This window comes from Equus przewalskii, chromosome 31 (assembly GCF_037783145.1).
Source record: "Equus przewalskii isolate Varuska chromosome 31, EquPr2, whole genome shotgun sequence".
Classification (NCBI taxonomy): domain Eukaryota; kingdom Metazoa; phylum Chordata; class Mammalia; order Perissodactyla; family Equidae; genus Equus; species Equus przewalskii.
In genome coordinates this window covers 7569274-7587207 of record NC_091861.1, presented here as the reverse complement: position 1 = coordinate 7587207, position 17934 = coordinate 7569274, and the positions used below count along the sequence as shown (strand labels likewise).

At 53.1% G+C, this 17934-nt stretch overlaps 1 long non-coding RNA gene across 1 annotated transcript; it reads right to left on the bottom strand.

The window, feature by feature from the left end:
* Positions 1-14524: 14524 nt before the first annotated feature.
* Positions 14525-17132, bottom strand: LOC139080668 (uncharacterized). The gene is made up of 2 exons (XR_011535359.1): positions 16545-17132; positions 14525-15833 (listed from the first exon to the last, which is right to left on the bottom strand). It is a non-coding gene; the product is annotated as an uncharacterized lncRNA (long non-coding RNA).
* Positions 17133-17934: the final 802 nt, after the last annotated feature.

Sequence of the window (17934 nt, the reverse complement as noted above, 5' to 3'; positions counted from 1 at the left end):
CCACACCTCAGGAGGTGTCATAGACCTACCAGTGGCCTCCTTTAGACAACGTTGTGGTTGCTTCCTCAGCATCCAGCCTTCCTTCCTTCCTTCCTGCAGCGTCTGCCCCAGTTTTTATCTGGGTACTCTCCCCCGCAAGCAGCCCACGTGCTCTGGGAGAGCGGGCTTCTCTCTGTGCTCTCCAGGGGGACAGCGAAGCTCAGGACCAGCGTCCCCACACTTCCCTCATCCGGACGGTCACTGGCTCAGGGGAGGGCACGTGACTCATGTGGAGCCAATGCTAGTGGAGAGGACATTTGATGGGGGCTTTTAAAGGAGAAAATAAAGTTTCCTCCCTCTTCTGAGACAGCTTCCCAAAGCGCCCCCACATATGAACACACACCCCACCCCTCGTGGCTGAAGAAGTATGAGCCCTGAGGGGCTTTTTGACCATGAGTAGGAGCCAACCTTAAGATGAAAGCTGAGACTGTGGAAATCAGATTGGAGGCAGAAAACAAACAAAGAAACAAATCAGGACTCAGATGTGAGAGCTGAGCCGCTAAATGAAACCACGCTCAGGCCTCGCTGGAGACCGCAGGCTAAGCCAGGGGCACCTCCTGTTCTCTCAAGCACAGGGAATGGGTCAGGAGCAGGTGGTTAAACTAAGCCGGTCCAGGGGCCGGCCCATGGCCGTCTGGGTAAATTTGCGCATTCCACTTCAGCAGCCCGGGGTTTGCTGGTTCAGATACTGGGTATGGACCTACACACCGCTCGTCAAACCATGCTGTGGCGACGTCCCACACAGCAGGAACTAGAGTGACCTACAGCTGAAATAGATAATGTACTGGGGCTGTGGGGAGGAAGAGGAAAGAAGGGGAAGATTGGCAACAGATGTTAGCTCAGGGCCAATCTTCCTCACCAAAAAAAAAAAAAAAGAAAGAAAAAAAACCCTGAAAATATAAATAAGTAAATAAATTAAGCAGTTTCAATAAGAAAAGAATTTCAGGGCTTTTGCTTCAAATATTAGGATGAAACGTTCTTTCCCCATCAGGGTGGCATTGAGCACAGGTGTAAGCCCTGAACTGTGGTAGCCATTTTTGTGAGAGAAAAGCCCGTGTGGGGACACAACTGACATAGAGAAGTGGGAAGAGCCAAGAGAACGGCAGAGGAAAGTAGCCAGAGCCCTGATGGCATGAGAAGCCTCTGGAAGCCTCTCCACCTCTGCACTGTTCAGTTATTAGGTTATTCAGTCAATAAATAGCCATAATTTTATTTATTTTTGAGGTTTTTTTAATCGACTTTTTTTTTGAAGATTGGCACCTGAGCTAACATCTGTTGCCAATCTTCTTTTTGTTGTTGTTTTTCTTCTCCCCAAAGCCCCCCAGTACATAGCCGTATATTCTAGTTGTGCGTGCCTCTGGCTCTGCTATGTGGGACGCCGCCTCAGCGTGGCCTGACAAGCGGTTCCATGTCTGAGCCACTGACGCAGAGTGCACGAACTCAACCACTTGGCCACAGGGTTGGCCCCCTAATCAACTGTTTTTCTAGAGCAGTTTTAGATTCACAGAAAAATTGAGCAAAATGGACAGAGAGTTCCCATATATCCCCTGGCCCCACAAATGCACAGCAGTATCATTTGACACTCCAGCCCACTGTCAACATCCCCACCAGAGTGGTACATTTGTTACAGTCAGTGAACCCACGTGGACACATCGTAATCACTCCAGGTCCGTAGTTTACATTAGGGGTCATGCTTCGTGTTAGACATTCCATGGGTTTTGGCAAATATATGACATGCGGCCACCATCACAGTATCATACAGAGTATTTTCACTGCCCTAAAACTCCTCTATGTCCCACCTGTTCATCTTACACCCCCTCACCCTGGGCACCCACTGATCTTTTTGCTGTCTCCATAATTTCGCCTTTTCCAGAATTGTCGTATAGTTGGAATCATATAACATGTAGAATGTCCAATAGTTGGGACACACAGTATGTAGCCTTTTCAGATTGGCTTCTTTCACTTAGTAATTCATCTTTAAGGTTCCTCCATGTCTTTTCATGGCTTGGTAGCTCATTTCCTTTCGCTGATGAATGATATTCCATTGTCTGGATGGACCACAGTTTATCGATTCACCAACTTGAAGGACACCTTGGTTGCTTCCAAGTTTTGGAAATTATGAGTAAAGCTACTATAAACAGCCGTAGACAGGTTTTTGTGTGGACGTAAATTTTCAACTTTTCTGGGTGAATACCAAGGAGGGTGATTGCTCATGTGGCAAGAGTACGTTTAATTTTGTCAGAAACCGCCAAACTGTCTTCCAAAGTGGCTGCACCGTTTTGCATCCCCACCAGCAGCGAACGAGAGTTCCTGTTGCTTCACATTCTTGCCAACGCTTGGTGTTGTCAGTGTTCTAGATTTTGATCATTCTAGTAGATGAGCACTGGTACCTCATGGCTGTTTTAGTTCGCAATTCCCTAGCGGTAGACGATGTGGAGCATCTTCTCACGTGACTGTTTGCCGTCTGTGTATCTTCTTTGGTGAGGTGTCTGTTCAGGTCTTTTGCCTGTTTTCTGAACAGATGGTTTATTTTCTTATCATTGAGTTTTTTTGTTTTTGTTTTTCCTTTTTCTCCCCAAAGCCCCCCGGTACGTAGTTGTATATTCTTGGTTGTGGGTCCTTCTAGTTGTGGCATGTGGGACACTGCCTCAGCGTGGCTTGATGAGCAGTGCCATGTCCGCGCCCAGGATTCGAACCAATGAAACACTGGGCCGCCTGCAGCGGAGCGCACGAACTTAACCACTCGGCCAAGGGGCCAGCCCCTTATCATTGAGTTTTAAGAGTTCTTTGTATATTTTGGATAACACCCTTATCAGATATGTTTTTGGCAAATACTTTCTCCCAGTCCATGGCCTGTCTTCTCATTCACTTGACAGTGTCTTTTGCAGAGCAAAAGTTTTTAATTTTAATGAAGTCCAGCTTATCAATTATTTCTTTCATGGATTGTACCTTTGATGGTGTATCTCAAACGTTATTGTCATCTCCAAAGTCACCTAGATTTTCTCCTATGTTATCTTCTGGGAGTTTTAAAGTCTTACATTTTACCTTTAGGTCTATGATCCATTTAGAGTTAATTCTGGCAAAGGGTGTAAAGTCTGTGTCTAGATTCACTTTTTTGCACGTGGATATTCAGTTGTTTCGGTACCATTTGTTTGTTAACAGCATAATTTTATTTTTGGAATTTACATACGGTAAAAATTAACCTTTTTTTCCGGGGCATGTGTGCACACTGTTGAGACTTTAACATATTTATAGATTCATGTAACCATTACCACAATCAGGACACAGAGCAGCTCCATCACCCCCAAAAATTCCCTCATGCTCCCCCTTTGTAGCTGAACTCTCTTCCCAATCACTAACCCTGGCAACCACTGACCCGTTCTCCATCCCTCTGGTTTTGCCTTTGCCATAATGCCACATAAGTGGACTCACTCATTATGTAACCACCGACCCCGGGTTCTCTCCCTCCGCACAGCGCCTTTGAGATTTGCCCGTGTTGAATGTATCCCACTTTGTTCCTTTTGCTGAGCAGTGTTCCATGTCCTGGATGAGCTCATTTGTTTATCTGTTCCCTCACTGAAGAACATTTGTTTCTAGTTTTTGATGTCTTATTAAAGTTGCTGTAAACATTTGTGTACAGGTTTTTGTGTGGATTTAAGCTTTCATTTCTCTAGGGTAAATACCTAGCAGTGGGACCCTTTATTTTTTAGGTCAGTTTAAATTGGACTTGCTCTTACTCTAAACAGAAAGCATCCTAGCAAACACACTCCCAGGGTCGCAGGGTCGTATGCAGTGCCAAGGCATCATGTGGTCTCCAATCTTCGGTCAGAGGCCTGTGGCGGGGTCAGCTGAGACTCCCAGGACCCCAGCCCAGATGGTCCCTACAGGCCTGGAGGCTCTGCTGCTTCCAGACCACTTATGAAGTTGGGGTTCTTGGGTGAGGCTGGGGCTCCCATCTCTGGGATCTGTCTTCCTTGGTGTTACAGGCAGCCAGTCCTCTGAAATACTGCCCTCTTCCCAAGCCTTGACAGCAAGTAGGCCCCACAGGACCTGTGGTGGTTTTGCAACATGGCCGCAAATTCTTTGACACTCCTCCCATCAAAAAGTGGAGTCTAATTCCCCTCCCCTTGAACACGAGCCATCCTTGGCACTCGCTTCTGGTGAGTAGAATGTGGCAGAAGTGATGCTGCGTGACTGTCAAGGCTCGATTAGAAAAGGCAGTAAGCTTCTGCTCGGCTCTGTCTCTCAGGATGCTTGCTCTTGGATGGAAGTCAAGCCCCACGCTGTGAGAAAGCCAGGCGGCCACATAGAAAGGCCACGTGTAGATGTTTTGGCCACAGGTCCAGTTGAGGTCCCAGCCAACAAGCAACATCAGCCCAACACGTGAGCAAGCCCTTGGTGATTCTAGTCCAAGACTTTGATTATGAGCTGAAGCTGATGCCAAGCAGAGTGGAGACAAGCTGTCCCCACCAAACACTACCCAAATAACAGATCTGTGTGCAAAATAAATGGTGTCATTGTTCAACACTAAGTTTTGGGGGGTTTTATCATGCAGCAATGGATAACTGGAACAGGACCCCTCTGCCCTCCCCAAACTTTCTTTTTTGGGTTTTACTGCTTCTCACCCCTCCCCATCCCCTGGAGCCTCAGCATAATCCCGTCAGTGACACCAGCTTTAAGAAAACTAAAGCCAGACAGAAGAATGTGGTAAGCTGCTAGTTATGCCTCAAAATATCTCCTCCCCTTCCTCTCTAGTAATTGAGTTTTACATTAGCACATGCTGCTCCAGCTGGAGACCACATTTCCCAGCACTCCTTGCAGCTGGCCATATCCATGTGATTTGATTCCAGACCACCAACTGTGAGTGGAGGTGACATGTGCCACTTCCAAAGCTTGGCCATAAAACACCGAGCATTTGCTTTTCTGAACTCTCCTCTTTTCATGGGCTGGAACACAGATGGGATGAGGTCCCAGCTGCCACCGTGCAGACAGGGAGAACGTTCTAGGAGATGGAGGAGCAAGAGCAGAGAAGAAACCTGGGTCGCTTGATAACCACGTGGAGCAGAACAGCTTCTCCATCTTGAACCACGGCTTCCCTCTTCTGCAGTGGTCCATGAGAGACAAATAAACCTCTGTCTTGCTTGTATTTTGGGGTCTCCTTGTTAAAGCAGCTTAGCCTCTACCCAAATAATACTGGCAGTAAGGGTCTCAGGCCCTGTGACTTAACCTTCCCTGGGGCAAGGGCATGGGAGAGGCTGGCTACCTTCCCAAGATGCGAAAATGAAAACACAGGGAAGAAAAGCCCAACAATGCTCAGGAAGTTATCCTGCTGTAAGATCTTCTCTGATGAGCGCCGCATCACTGGTCCTAGTAAGGGAGCTATGGGAAGCCAGAAGGCAGAGAAACTGCCTTCAGAGGGAGCTCTTAGGCAAGTCACCTGCAGAGACAGTGGCATTAAATTGAAGGTAGAGTTTGGACAGATGGAAATGGGGTATGGGTAGTTCAGAGCAAAGGGGCAGAGGAAGGAAGGTGCCAGATCTATTGGGGGGCATGTGGAAGAGACAGTACACAGCTTAAGTCAGAGCTAAATACAAGCCAATACTTTGGGGCTGAAATTTACCATAGCAAATTCACATGTTTCGTATCCTAAAAGATTTTTTCCTGTTCCTATTAGAGAACTGTCTGCAAACAGATCTTTCCTTGATGAGAAGTTTAAACATAATTACATCCAGTATATTACATGCATATTTCATTGCTTTATTAAAGCCTTCAAACAACATCGTTCTTGGAGGTATAATTAACCTCTCTCGAACATTTCCTCAAAACAGAATGAATGAACCGTAAATTTCAGATATTCTATCTAAAGACTCCTTAGTCTGTAATGTCTGCAGTGACACTGCATGATGCCTGGTGACAGTGGCCTAAGGGAACAATGGTGGTGGTGCCCAGTCACTGACCCCCACCCCTCTTTTTCTGGTAAGAGACTTTCTGGCCATAAGGAAGGACATGTCAGGCAGGCCTGGCCCATTGCAGTACCCCATTTCCAAGGCCACAGTGATTGGACCAGAGATAGACATGTGACCCAAGCAGGGCCAATCAGAGTTCTGCCCTGAGAGGTTTTGGGGGTTATTTTACTCCCAGGCCTATTAAACTGGGGTTGTGCCATGGAGGCAGAGAGCCTGTTGGCACAGACGAGCAGAGATGAAGGATGGGCAGAGACCGAACAGTGCTGCATCCACTTTAAGGGTCCCAGCACCTCTTCCTCCAATCTAATGACCCAGGGTCCTTCCCAACTAATGGGCCAGTAAATTCCCTTTTGAGTTGGATTTCTGTCACTTGAACCAAGAGTCCTGGCAACAGAAAGGTGAACTATCAGGGAAGCTGCTAGGGTCAGCCACTTAATACTACATCTCATCAAATTTAAGGTGCCCTTGGTTGTAAAATATACTCATATTTTACGTACCAAGGAGAAAGGGGGAAATGCTGCTAAGGCAGCTGTGACAAGCCATTGATTCTAAGTGGCATTCTGGCTTCAGAAACGTGAAAATATTTTTTAAAGGTACTTTCTAGAACTGATGACATCTGGTAGCTGTGTGCCCTTGGATGAGTTATCAACCTTTGTGTTTTTGTCTCTAAAGTGAGGATGATAATACCCATCCCACAAGACTGTGAAGATTAGAAACAACAGATTTAAAGCATCTACACACAAATGTTCTGAGCATGATTACTCACAATAGCCAAAAATTGGAAACAACCTAAATGTCCATCAGCTGGTGAATGGACAGACAAAATGCTGCGCATCCAGAGATGGAATACTATTCAGCAATAAAGAGGAATGAAGTACGGATACTTGCTACGCCTTGGCTGAGCCATGAAAACGTTCTGCAAAGTGGAAGAAGCCAGACACCAGAGACTGCACGTTGTATGATTCCATTTATATGAAATGTCCAGAAAAGACGAATCTATATAGAGACAAAAAATAGACTAGTGGTTGCCTCGGGCAGGGAGGGAACAGGAATTAACAGTGAATGGGCATGTGGGATCTTATTGGGGTCATGGAATGTTCTAAAACTGATTTATGATGATGGTTGCATGACTTGGTAAATTTACTAAAAATTCATTGACTTGTATACCAGAAATGAGTGAATTACACAACATGAAAAATATGATTCAATAAAGCTATTAAAAAAATAGATGTAAAACGTCTAGAATAGTTTCTCAACGTGGTGGGTGCTGCCACGGCGCGTCTCCTCAGATCTGCTTGTCCCTCCGGTTCCTACAGCTGCCCCTCCCCGGGCGCCCAGGAGGGCAGCATCTTCTCTTAGCCCTACCACAGCACCTCCCCAGAGCACCTAGGGGAAACACTGCTTCTAGAAACTACTCTAGTCCGTTCAGCCATGCAGGGTCCTGCAGGAGGCCGAGAGCAGGTTGACAGGACTTCAGGAGACCAGAGAACCTCAACCTCCCCACCCCCCACCCCCCATCGCACTCACAAACGAGGAGGTTAGTGACCTGCTGTTTCCTAGGTCTGTCCTGGAGTCAGTGAAAGGTCACAGAAATATAAAGAAACGAGGCTGATTTCACCTCCTGGAAAACAAGTTTCATCCCCAAGAGTCTTCTAGTCAGCCAAACACTGCACTTGTCACTTCCCTCCTCAGCCTCTGGCAGTCCCGAGCCTGGAGACCTGGCTATCTGCATAGCAACTGTGCAGCGCACGTCAAGGTGCTCAGACACTGACAAAAAGGCTTTCTCCAGAAAAGCACTCCAGGGAAGGCGTCCCAGCGAGGGGCTGGGACTCAGCTCCCAGGAGCGGCTGGGCCCTGCCTTCCAGACCGCCACGTGAGGCCCCGGCCTCCCTGCCCGACCCTGCCAGGCCTGCAGGAAAGAAATGTGGGCCTTGGGGTCTGGGAGCCCACTGTGACCTTGGGCTTTCACCCCAGAAGCCGCTGTCCTCTCAGCCGTGGGAGCAGTCCCGGTCACCTCTCCTCTCCAGGGGCTGTGTGAATGAATGGAATGTCATGGGTGGCTGCACAGGAGTGCAGGGCACCCGGCAGAGGCAGGTGCCTGTTGGGGCTGCCATGAGACCCGGCTGCTTTATATCTGCCCAGGCTCCATTTTAATCCCAGAAATTATGTTGTCGGCAAGTCATCAGGCCTGAGTGATGGCCTGCCCCCTTGAATTATTGTGACACTTCTTTGAGATACTGGCAGACACACTTGGAGCTGGCAGCATAAACAATGCCCCTCGAGTGGTTCGGGGCTGTGGCCACTGAGCCATTCCCAGCCTTCCGTTACCAACGGAGGTGGGCAGGGCCCGGGACAGGGGCAGCCTGGCCTGGGGCCATGGCTTCCTCCACTCCCATCTCCTCCAGCCTGGCAGGGAGGGGACAGGGGCAGATGGGGATCCCACCCTGTGCCTGGGCAGGGCTGTGGGGCACTGGTCAAGGTCTGGAGCCCTGCAGGGCAGAGAGGGCAGCAGAAGGGCTGGGCCTGGATTTGCACATGCACTTCAGCACTTGCTGGCCAGCGACCTTGGTCAGGTCTCTTAACCTCTCTGAGCCTCACTTTGTCTGTAAAACGGGCACAATCGCACCTGTCTCCCAGGGTTGTTGGAGGATGAATGTGTGTGCAGGCCGGGGCCCAGTGCCCGGGCATCCGTGGCACCTGTCACAGTAGGCCAGGGGAGAGGGGGCTGGTGGCGAACAGCAAGGGGAGGGAGAGAAAATCAGGAGAGGGAAATGCCAGGAGACGAGAATGCCTTGGGTTTTGCAGGGTTCTGCAGTTTAGGGTCCTAATTCCACCCTGTGCCACCAGTGCTCAGGCTCTCGAACGCCCTCTCCCCTCTGCGGCCGCACCCTCCCCACCCCGTGCCTGGCGAGGTCTCCTCACCCCTGGGCCTCAGTATAACAACCACCTCCGGGAAGAGACCTTGCGTGGAAACCCCCACCCATATCCAGAATAGACTCCTCCCACCTGGCTTTCCCTTCCAGTGGGCTTTATAGGTGGATTTGTCTCATCTGTTCAGCATCCATCTGCCCCCTCCCCGCCCCCACCGAGACGGCCAGCCCCAGGTCAGCCCCAGGAGGGCAAAGACGGTGTCTATATGCTCACTTCTGAACCAGCTCCCAGCACAGCACCTGGCACAGAGTTCGTGGAGGGAACCATCCCTGTCTGCACCTCAGACAGGCGACCTCCAGGCCACAACAAGCTGGCCCTGCTGCCAGTGGAGACTGACTGGCTCAGGAGCCCAGGTCAGGACGGGCCAGAGGCAGAGGCTGGGGGAGGGGGCGAGAGGGAGAGCAGGCCGGGAGAGCAGGAGGGACACGTGAGGGGGGCTGGGAGGACTTTGGCAGGACGAGGGGCATCCTAGGCAGGGGAAATGCAGGGGCCACTGTCTGGAGGTGCGAGCCTCTCAGGCCATTTCGAGAGGACAGAGCCCTGGGGAGTGGCCACGCAGAGGGGGCATGGAGGGGCCAAGTGGATGGATGGGACCAGGTGGCAAATGACCTTGCAAACCCCACTACGGCATCTGGCCCTTATGCTGGGTTTTCCAGTGGGGAAGTAAGAGGAGCAAGTCTGCCTGAAGCTCCCAGGGCAGGTGCAGTGGAGGAGCCCCGGCCCTGAGGGCCGAGTCTGGTCCAGCCTCACTCCTTCCTGGGACGGGTCCCTGCTGGTCTGAGCTGCTGCAGAATCAGACACCATCTACCTTCTTTGGCCACCTGTGGCTGACCCTCTACAGGCAGCTCCTTGTATCATCCCAGGCGCCTCCTGCCCCCAGTGGAGGTGTCCTCGCCCAGGCAATGCAGGCTCAGCCCAGAGGGGGCCCCAGGAGGTCTTGAGCCCTCGTGCTTTGAGAGATCCAAGAAAACCTCCTTAGTGCTCAAACTCTTGCTGTGATCCCCGCTCCACCTACTCTCAGCCCACCTCTGTGTGGGGGGCGGGAGGTCCACGTTGCTGCGAGGGGAGCTCCCTCAGCTAGTATATTCATCAGGTTAGGCTAGCTTCTACTGCAGAAAACCAGCCCCCAAACCCCAATGGCTTTACAGTGAAAGTTTCTTGCTCAGTCAGGTTATCTGCCCGAGGTGGTGGGAGACGGCAATGGAAGGGCAGGGCTCTGCTCCACCCAGTGTCTCAGGGACCCAGGCTGCTAGAAGAGGCAGCATCGGGACAGTCACCAGTCACGGTGGCGTGGGAAGAGAGGGCATAGAGAACTCTGACCTGGGGCACTTCCCGGGCAGCCTGTGGCCAGGGCCAGGACTCTGGAAAGGCGGAAGAGCCCACGGCACTCACTGGGCAGTGCCTTTTCAGCCTGCTGAGTACCAGGTTGGAGAGCAGGCTGGCTCCTGCCTGGACAGAGAAAGATGGATAACAAAGGATGCAGCGAAAGCGTGGCTCCTTCTCTGCTGCCTCCATGCTCTACCTGCGCCCTGATTCCCAGAGCATCAGCCCCACTGCCTCCCCCTCCTGTAGATACAGTCCCTACCCAGGCTGGCCTCAGCCGGACTCTGCCTCATCCCCGCTGACCCCTCACTCCCTCTCAAGCCACACAAGACTCCCGCTGCTCAGTGAACATCTGCTTTATTTCCTTTCTCCTCCTGGAATGTTCCACCCCATCTCTGCTCTCTGGAATCCGACCCACTCTTTCAGGCCTTGCGTAAACACCACCTCATCCACAAAGGCTTCCGGACTTCCCACAGCACATCATCTGCGCACGAGACACATCTACGATGGTGCCTTTCTCCCCCACAGCTCCTGCCACGGAAACTGCCCAGCCCGCAGCCCCCCACTGAAGGGACAGCCCCAGGCAGACCATGTGACCCCACTCCCTCCCCCAGCCACAGCTGACTGGCCCTAAATGGCCATCCGTCTCCTGGCAGCCGCCTATGAAGTGGGGCCTGGCGTGCAGGGATGAGCTGGGCCTATCGAATTCTCTCTAGAGAATTTTAACAGGGGACAGGCAATAGCCACAGGAGGCGGAGCTGGAAGAATGCATGAGGGGGTCCGGAAAGGGGAGCGGGGCTGCGCGTGGCCCCACAGATGACTGTGAGGAACCAGAACCGTGAGGACAAGAAGAGCGATCCTGCCCGTGAGCAAAGCCTGGCTCTGTGGAGGAGAGAGGGCCGAGGGCTGGGGGTGGAGGGAGAAGCGGGCACCCGAAGCCGCGCTCGCCACCACCCCTCACCCCGGGGTAACCTGAGGGGGGCGGCTGCGCAGCGTCCAGGCGGACATGTGCTGCTTCGGACTCTTCGTGCAATAACTGTTCAGAGTCTGGTTCTTCGGAACAGTGGACTCCAGTGAGCCAAGGGGGCCGGCCTCCTGGGCAGAGGACAGGGTGCCCCCACACTGCCTGTTCCCCAGCCCAGCCACCCTGATCCCCCGCTGGGAAGGACTGCTCTGCCTCCCCACTGCGCAGGCCACAGAGCCACCCACGGAGGCAGGGTGAGGCCAGCCCGCCAGGCGCAGATGGGTCCTGAACAACCCCACCGCCTCACACCTGTACCTACCCCCATCGCACCACGGGCCCCAAGACCCACCCGGGCTCGGTGGCGTAGCGCTGCCTCTTTGGAGCAGAGCATCGCTGAGCAAGTGTTCACATCTGCAAAACGGGATCATAAGAGCTGTCTGTTCACTGCACGGGGTGGTTGCGGCAATTCACTGCTTTCACATGGAAAGAGCATCTCCAGGTCTTTCCGTCTTCCCGTTGCTTTCTGTGCTCTCAGAACACGATGACAGGCGCTCCTGAAACAGAGGCAGGGCTGAGGCCCACAGTGAGGACTCACCCCAACTGTCTTATGGCCCCTTTTAGTGTCTGCTCCTTTTAACGGTCACCTCACCTCCAGAACTGCCCCCATCTTCAGGCCCAGGGTCCCGGTGCCCACCGGCTCTGCCCCTGGCTGCCAGGATGGCACAGGGCATTGGAAGGCTGAAGTCGAGCACAGGACCATTCCCCTCCAGGCTCCTAAGAAGACGAGCCCCACAGAGAACTTGCCTCACATGCTGGGGCAGAGGTTGCTGGTTGCCCACCCAATATCCACTCATTCCTTCTTTCTTGGTAATTAAACCTTGTGTGGTTGTTGAAGGACCAAGCTAAAAACCTACATTTCCCAACCTCTCTTGCAGATAGGGGTTGCCAAGGAGATGGAAGTGGAAGTCTGGAAGGGGGCTGACTCAACAGGGAATTTAGCCCCTTTTGTCCCTCCCACCTTCTTCCTCCTTGGAACTGAGAGGTGAGGGTTAGAGCACCAGCAGCCGTCTTGTACCATAAAGCAAACTTGAGAATGGACCCAAGAGCTAATAATGGTGGAGGCTTGGTTCTCGTGAGGGTGAAGCTGTCATCCGATCCTGCAGTTCCTGCCCCTGGACTTTTTACGTAAGAGATAGGCACACACAACTGGATTCAAACTGACTTCATTTCACACAAGAAGCGTCTTCCTAAAAAACTGCTTGTCAAGTAACATTTCGTTCATTGGCTTCCAGCTGAGGAGGATCCTGGGTCCTAAACAATGTTTTCCTAAAATATTCTGTGCAAACCATATTTTCACAAATCTGGTCACTGCTCCCCACTGACTTCCTGTATGAATTTTAGAGATGCCCTTGACATTCAGTATTCAGTTGGCAGTGACTCCTAACCAGTGTTGTTTTAAGTTTTTGAAATTTTCCCTTCTTCAGACAGTTGGATAATGACCAGTAAACAACACTTCAACGTCCCAAAGAGCCACTTAAAACAAAATAATCTTTTGTAAGACCGATGTAGTCACCACCCCTCACGTGTTTTGTGGCCTTGCCTTTCTCAGAGCAGTGGCTGTGAGGGCAGCCCGAGGTTGCCCTGGACAGAGAGGGCTCCAGAGTCTGGCCCTGCTGGCCAGGAGTCCAGGATAAGTGGGCTGACCAGGAAGTCCCCAGTCCCCCAGTAACTGCCCCCGCGAAACTCGAATTGAAACCTGGGTGCATCCAAGGCAGGTCAGGGAACCCGGGCTAGAGTGTTTCCCCAGAAGCAAGAAACTGCATCTTCCCAAGTACATTCCTGGCCTTGGATGTTGTTAATAAGCATTCTGATTTTAAAAGGGTCGAGGGCAAATCCATTTAGGAAAAGTGTGTACGCAGACTTCGCTGCTCCAGGCCTTGCTCACACCTAATTTCCACAGTTAAGGATGCGTGGGTGCGCACATGCGCACGGGACCCTCCACGTCACCTGCCAGACCAGCGCCTGTGAACACACGTGTTAAGGCATCGCTTCTTCCAAAGGCCCAGCTTCATTGCATCGTAGACCACCGGGCACCCGGCTGGGCTCTGGGGGAAAGTCAGGAAGCAGCGTTTGTCGAGTCCTCAGGGACCTAGCTTTAGGAAGAGGGTGGCAAAGCAGTAAGGCACCAATCCAAGTGCTCATTAGCACCAGCTGGAAGGGCAAGGGCAGAGGGGGCTAATTAGAATGCAGGTCTTAACTGAGAGAAGGACTCGGTGACCTGCACTCCCTTCCCACCACACTCCCCCCAGATGGACCTGTGTTCTGAGGAGTGCCAGGCCCTGTGGTGGGGGGCCAGAAGAAGAAGTGATCCTGGGGGGGGGGGGGCCTGTAGGGGAGCCAGCACTGGAGGCCGTGCGGTGTGCAGGAAGCAAAGGAGATGGCATGTTTCTTCCCGGGTTGCTGTTTCTTTAAGTCTCATAGTAAAAAGAAGAGTTCTGAGAAGAGTTCTGAGAGAGGGACAGGCAGGCAGATCCCTGGGAAGTGGGCACACCTGTCTGGAGGCGAATCAAGAAGACTAAACGGCAGCCACGGCAGCCACGGGGACAGAACTGCCACAAGCTCCCACCACACCCCTCCCTGCCTCTGGGTCCGAAAACTCTCCCTTCCCTCTCGTGCCTGTGGGACCTTCCTGGAGCCAGCAAAGGCTCTGCTCTGGCTGTCCACTCAAGGACATTGCTCCAGCCGCTCCCCTCCACTGGGTCATCCCCATCAGCAGGGACAGTGCTGCCATTTTTGTCAGCTCAGAAGAACCCTTTCTGTCTCACCTCCCTTTACAGCAGATCTCTGCTGGGACTTGTCCCTCCCTCCCGCCCCCCCCGGACCCACTCCAATCACTGCCCCTCCAAAACTGCTCTTGCCAGCGTCACCAGCGACGTCCCGGTTGCAGGACCCAGTGTCCACGCTCTGTCCTCATTACCTGACCTTGCAGCAACATCTGGCCAGATGCTCACTCCCTCCTCCCAGCAACATCATCTTCCAAGGGCTTCTGGACACGACACCTGCCTGGTTTGCCTCCTATCTCCATCCTTCCCAGGCTTTCTGGAGCTTCCTCCCCATCTCATGGGCTTCTTTGTAATGGAATACCCCTGGGCTCAGTCAACCGGGGACCAGCTCTCCGCTAGCCACACTCTCTCCCGTGGATCGGCACTAACTATCCAACAGAAGTTTCATACGAACCACACGTGTAATTTAGAATTTTCTAGTAACTATTTTAAAGAACGCAAAAAAGAAACAGGTAAAATTAATTTTAATAACTTATTTTATTAACCCAATATAGCCAAGAGTTTCCTTTAACCATGTAATCAATATAAAATTATTAATGAGATATTATACTTTTTTGTACTAAATCTGCAAGATCCAGTGTCTATTTGACACAGCATATCTCAATGCGGACCCTAAATTTTCCCTGGAAATTCTTGGTCTGTATTTAGATTTCATAAACTCTACAGTGAAAAAGTAGATTTACATACCCAAGTTCTTCCAAATATACTTAAACTTTTTCCAATAACTCAATGCAATATCAGCTTTTAAAATATAAATGAATTTGGGGGCCAGCCTGGTGACGCAGCGGTTAAGTGCGCACGTTCCGCTTCAGCCGCCCAGGGTTCGCTGGTTCAGATCCCGGGTGTGGACATGGCACCGACTGGCAAAAGCCATGCCGTGGTAGGTGTCCCACATATAGAGTAGACGAAGATGGGTACGGATGTTAGCTCAGGGCCAGTCTTCCTCAGCAAAAAGAGGAGGATTGGCAACAGATGTTAGCTCAGGGCTGATCTTTTTCTTCTTCTTCAAAAATATATATAAATGAATTAAAAATTTTGTTCTTCGGTTGCAGAATTTCCACTGGTTTTGATGCGGGGATGGCGAGCCGAAGAGTCGAAAGAAAGATTTCTTGGACTCTCAAGGTCTGGCAGTAGTGCTCTTTTATTTAGAGAATAGTACGGAATAGCATGGGGACAGGACCCATGGGCATTCAGAGCTCCTGCTGCTGCATGGGGACAGGACCCATGGGCAGTCAGAGCTCCTGCTGCTGCCCTGAGTTGAGGGTTAGGGCTAAATTTATAAGGCATGGGTACGTGACTTATTTTTACTGGAAAAAGAAAAGATGATGTAAAAAGTCATTAAATGATTTCAGTGCAGATGGGGTCTGGTTATTGTGCGGTCGTATAACTTTAGATACGAATCTGGTCATATAGATCGGCACGTAGGTGAGGATGCCCTGGGCTTCTCTCCCTGGGGCAGCCCTAATTCATACCATAAAAATCCACCGGGTCATATAGTTCGGCATGTAGTCCAGGTCACCTTGGGCTTCTCTACCTGGGGCAGCCTTAATCCACATCAGTTTCAAGTGTTCAGTAGGTACATGAGGCTGGGGGCTCCTGCATGGGCCGGCACACAGCTAATCTCAGAAAACGGTGGCTACCTCCCAGCAGGTCTGTGCTGATGACTTCCAGGCATTTATCTCCAGCCTGCAGTTTCCTCTGCGCTGCAGACCTGTGTAGCCAGTGTCTACTCAACTGCAGGGCCGGCTGAGGGCGCTTCCATCCAACCTGTCCAAAACCGGGCTCCTGTGAGGCCACCCCACCCACCAAACCAGCCAGGCCAGTTTCTCCCCCTTGGTTAATGGCAACTCTTCCTTCCTGTGGCTCAGGCCAAAACCTTCCTACTCTCCTCACTCCTTTCTCTCTCTCCTACCTCATATCTGGCCTGGCAATAAATCCTATCAGTCTTTTCTTCAAGATATTTTCAGAATCCCCCAGGTCTCCTCACCTCCACGGCCACCACCCTTGGCCACGCGCCCTCATCTCTCCTCCTACCGCAGGAGCCTTCGGACCGGTCTGGCAGCCTCTGGCCCTGCACCTGCAATCTTGTTCGCCATCCAAGTGCTACTTTCAAAAGAAGTCGGATGTGTCCTTCGTCTGCTCAGAACCCTGCGGGCTCCCGGCGTCACCCGGGAGAGAAGCCTTCAATGGCTCATAAGGCCCTCCAGCATCAGACCCCTTCCTCCCCAGCTTCTAGGCGCCGCCTCCCACTCTGCTCCTGCCACACCGCCCGCCTGGCCGTTCCTGGAACACAGGAGGCCAGCCAGCTATTTGCAGGCTGGCTCCCTCAGGCCTTTACTCAAAAATCACTGTTGCCTTCCCAGTGAGGCCTTCCCCATCCAAAACCCATCTCTCCTACACGCACATTTCACATCCTCTTTCCCGGCTTTTTTTTCCCTTAGCCCTTAAACTATTTAACATAGTGTATATTTCACTTACGCTGTTCCGTCTCTCCCATCACAAGACCACTTCCAGGAGGACAGGGACGAGTGTGAGTGTGTGTGTGTGTGTGTGTGTGGTGTTCTATCCCCAGTGCCTAGAATAGTGCCTGGAACCTATTAGGCGCTCAATAAATATTTTAAATGAACGAAGGAATGACTTCCAGGCAGGGAGAAAAGTTGCAGCAAATCCAGGGGCAGCTGCCACCTTCACAAGCCTGCAGCTGGAGCGGGGGAGCCCAGGCCGCTGCACTGGGTGGGGGTGGGTCGGGGTGGGCACTGGAACCTCCCCGCCCTGGGACTTAGTCTGTAAGACGCGCGCGGGCGCTGGAACCGCAGCGTCCCGGGACAGCGGCTGGAGCGCGGGGCTTCGCGGGCTGTACCCTCCTCCTGCGAGGCTGGGGGGCAGGCAGCGGCGGATTGGATCCTCCGTCACCACGGCCTCCCGGCCCAGGGAGTCCCGGCAGATCCGAGCGTCGAAGAACTCGGAAAATGCACATCGCGCCTTTAAGCGCATGGAGGGGACGCGTTTTCAGGATCCTAAGAGACAAACGGCCCACCGGATGAACGCGGAGGGCGGGCCGGCTTTGTTCGGGGAGGAGGAGCTGCGGGCTCCGGAAGGGGCGCGTCACGTGGCCGCCAGTGCACCCCCCCCCCCGCATCCCCGCCCCCGCCCCCGCCCCCCGGGGCCCGCCGTCTGCGGCGAGGCGGCGAGGGCGTCCCAGGGCGCGCAGGTCGCCTCCACCTTCAGTCCTGCCTGCGGGCCCCCGGGGCCGGGCGCGCGGCCTCCAGGGCCCGGGCTGCTGGGAGCGGACGCGCGGGGGAGGCGGGCGCGTGCCGGTGCGCGTGCCCGGGCCGTGCTCACAAAGGAGGCCCTTCCCCTGGCGTCCCGCAGCCTGCTCGGGGAGCGCGCGTGTCCGCGGCCCCGGGCCCGGGAGGAGAGGGTCCGCCCGCGACCCCCACAGGGCTCCCCGCTCCCCGGCCGCTGGAGCTGCCCTTTATTTCTTTATTCTGGTGGGGGAAGGCGGGGTCATCTCTCTTGGAGACGACTATCTTTCCAGGAAGTTTGTGCCTATTAATATTTCAGTTCCTGGCAGCTGCTTTAAGTGCTGGGGGGGCGGGGGGACGGGGGGCAAGTTCAAGGCTGCCGGAGAGGGAGCTGCTGCGCACTGCCGGCTGTCGTCGGCCGGCCTGGGGCGGCGGGCCCAGGGGCAGCCCGGGCGCCTCCCGGACACGTCCCCTCCATGGGGGACAGGAGCTGCCATGACCCCCCTGGGGGACGCGCACGAGGCGGGCGGGTGCCCTCGGAGAGAGGCGGCCCCCGAGGCTGCGAGGAGATTGAGAGCGAGGGCGCAGCTCGCGCTTCTCGTAGCGGTGCCGGCGGAGGAGCA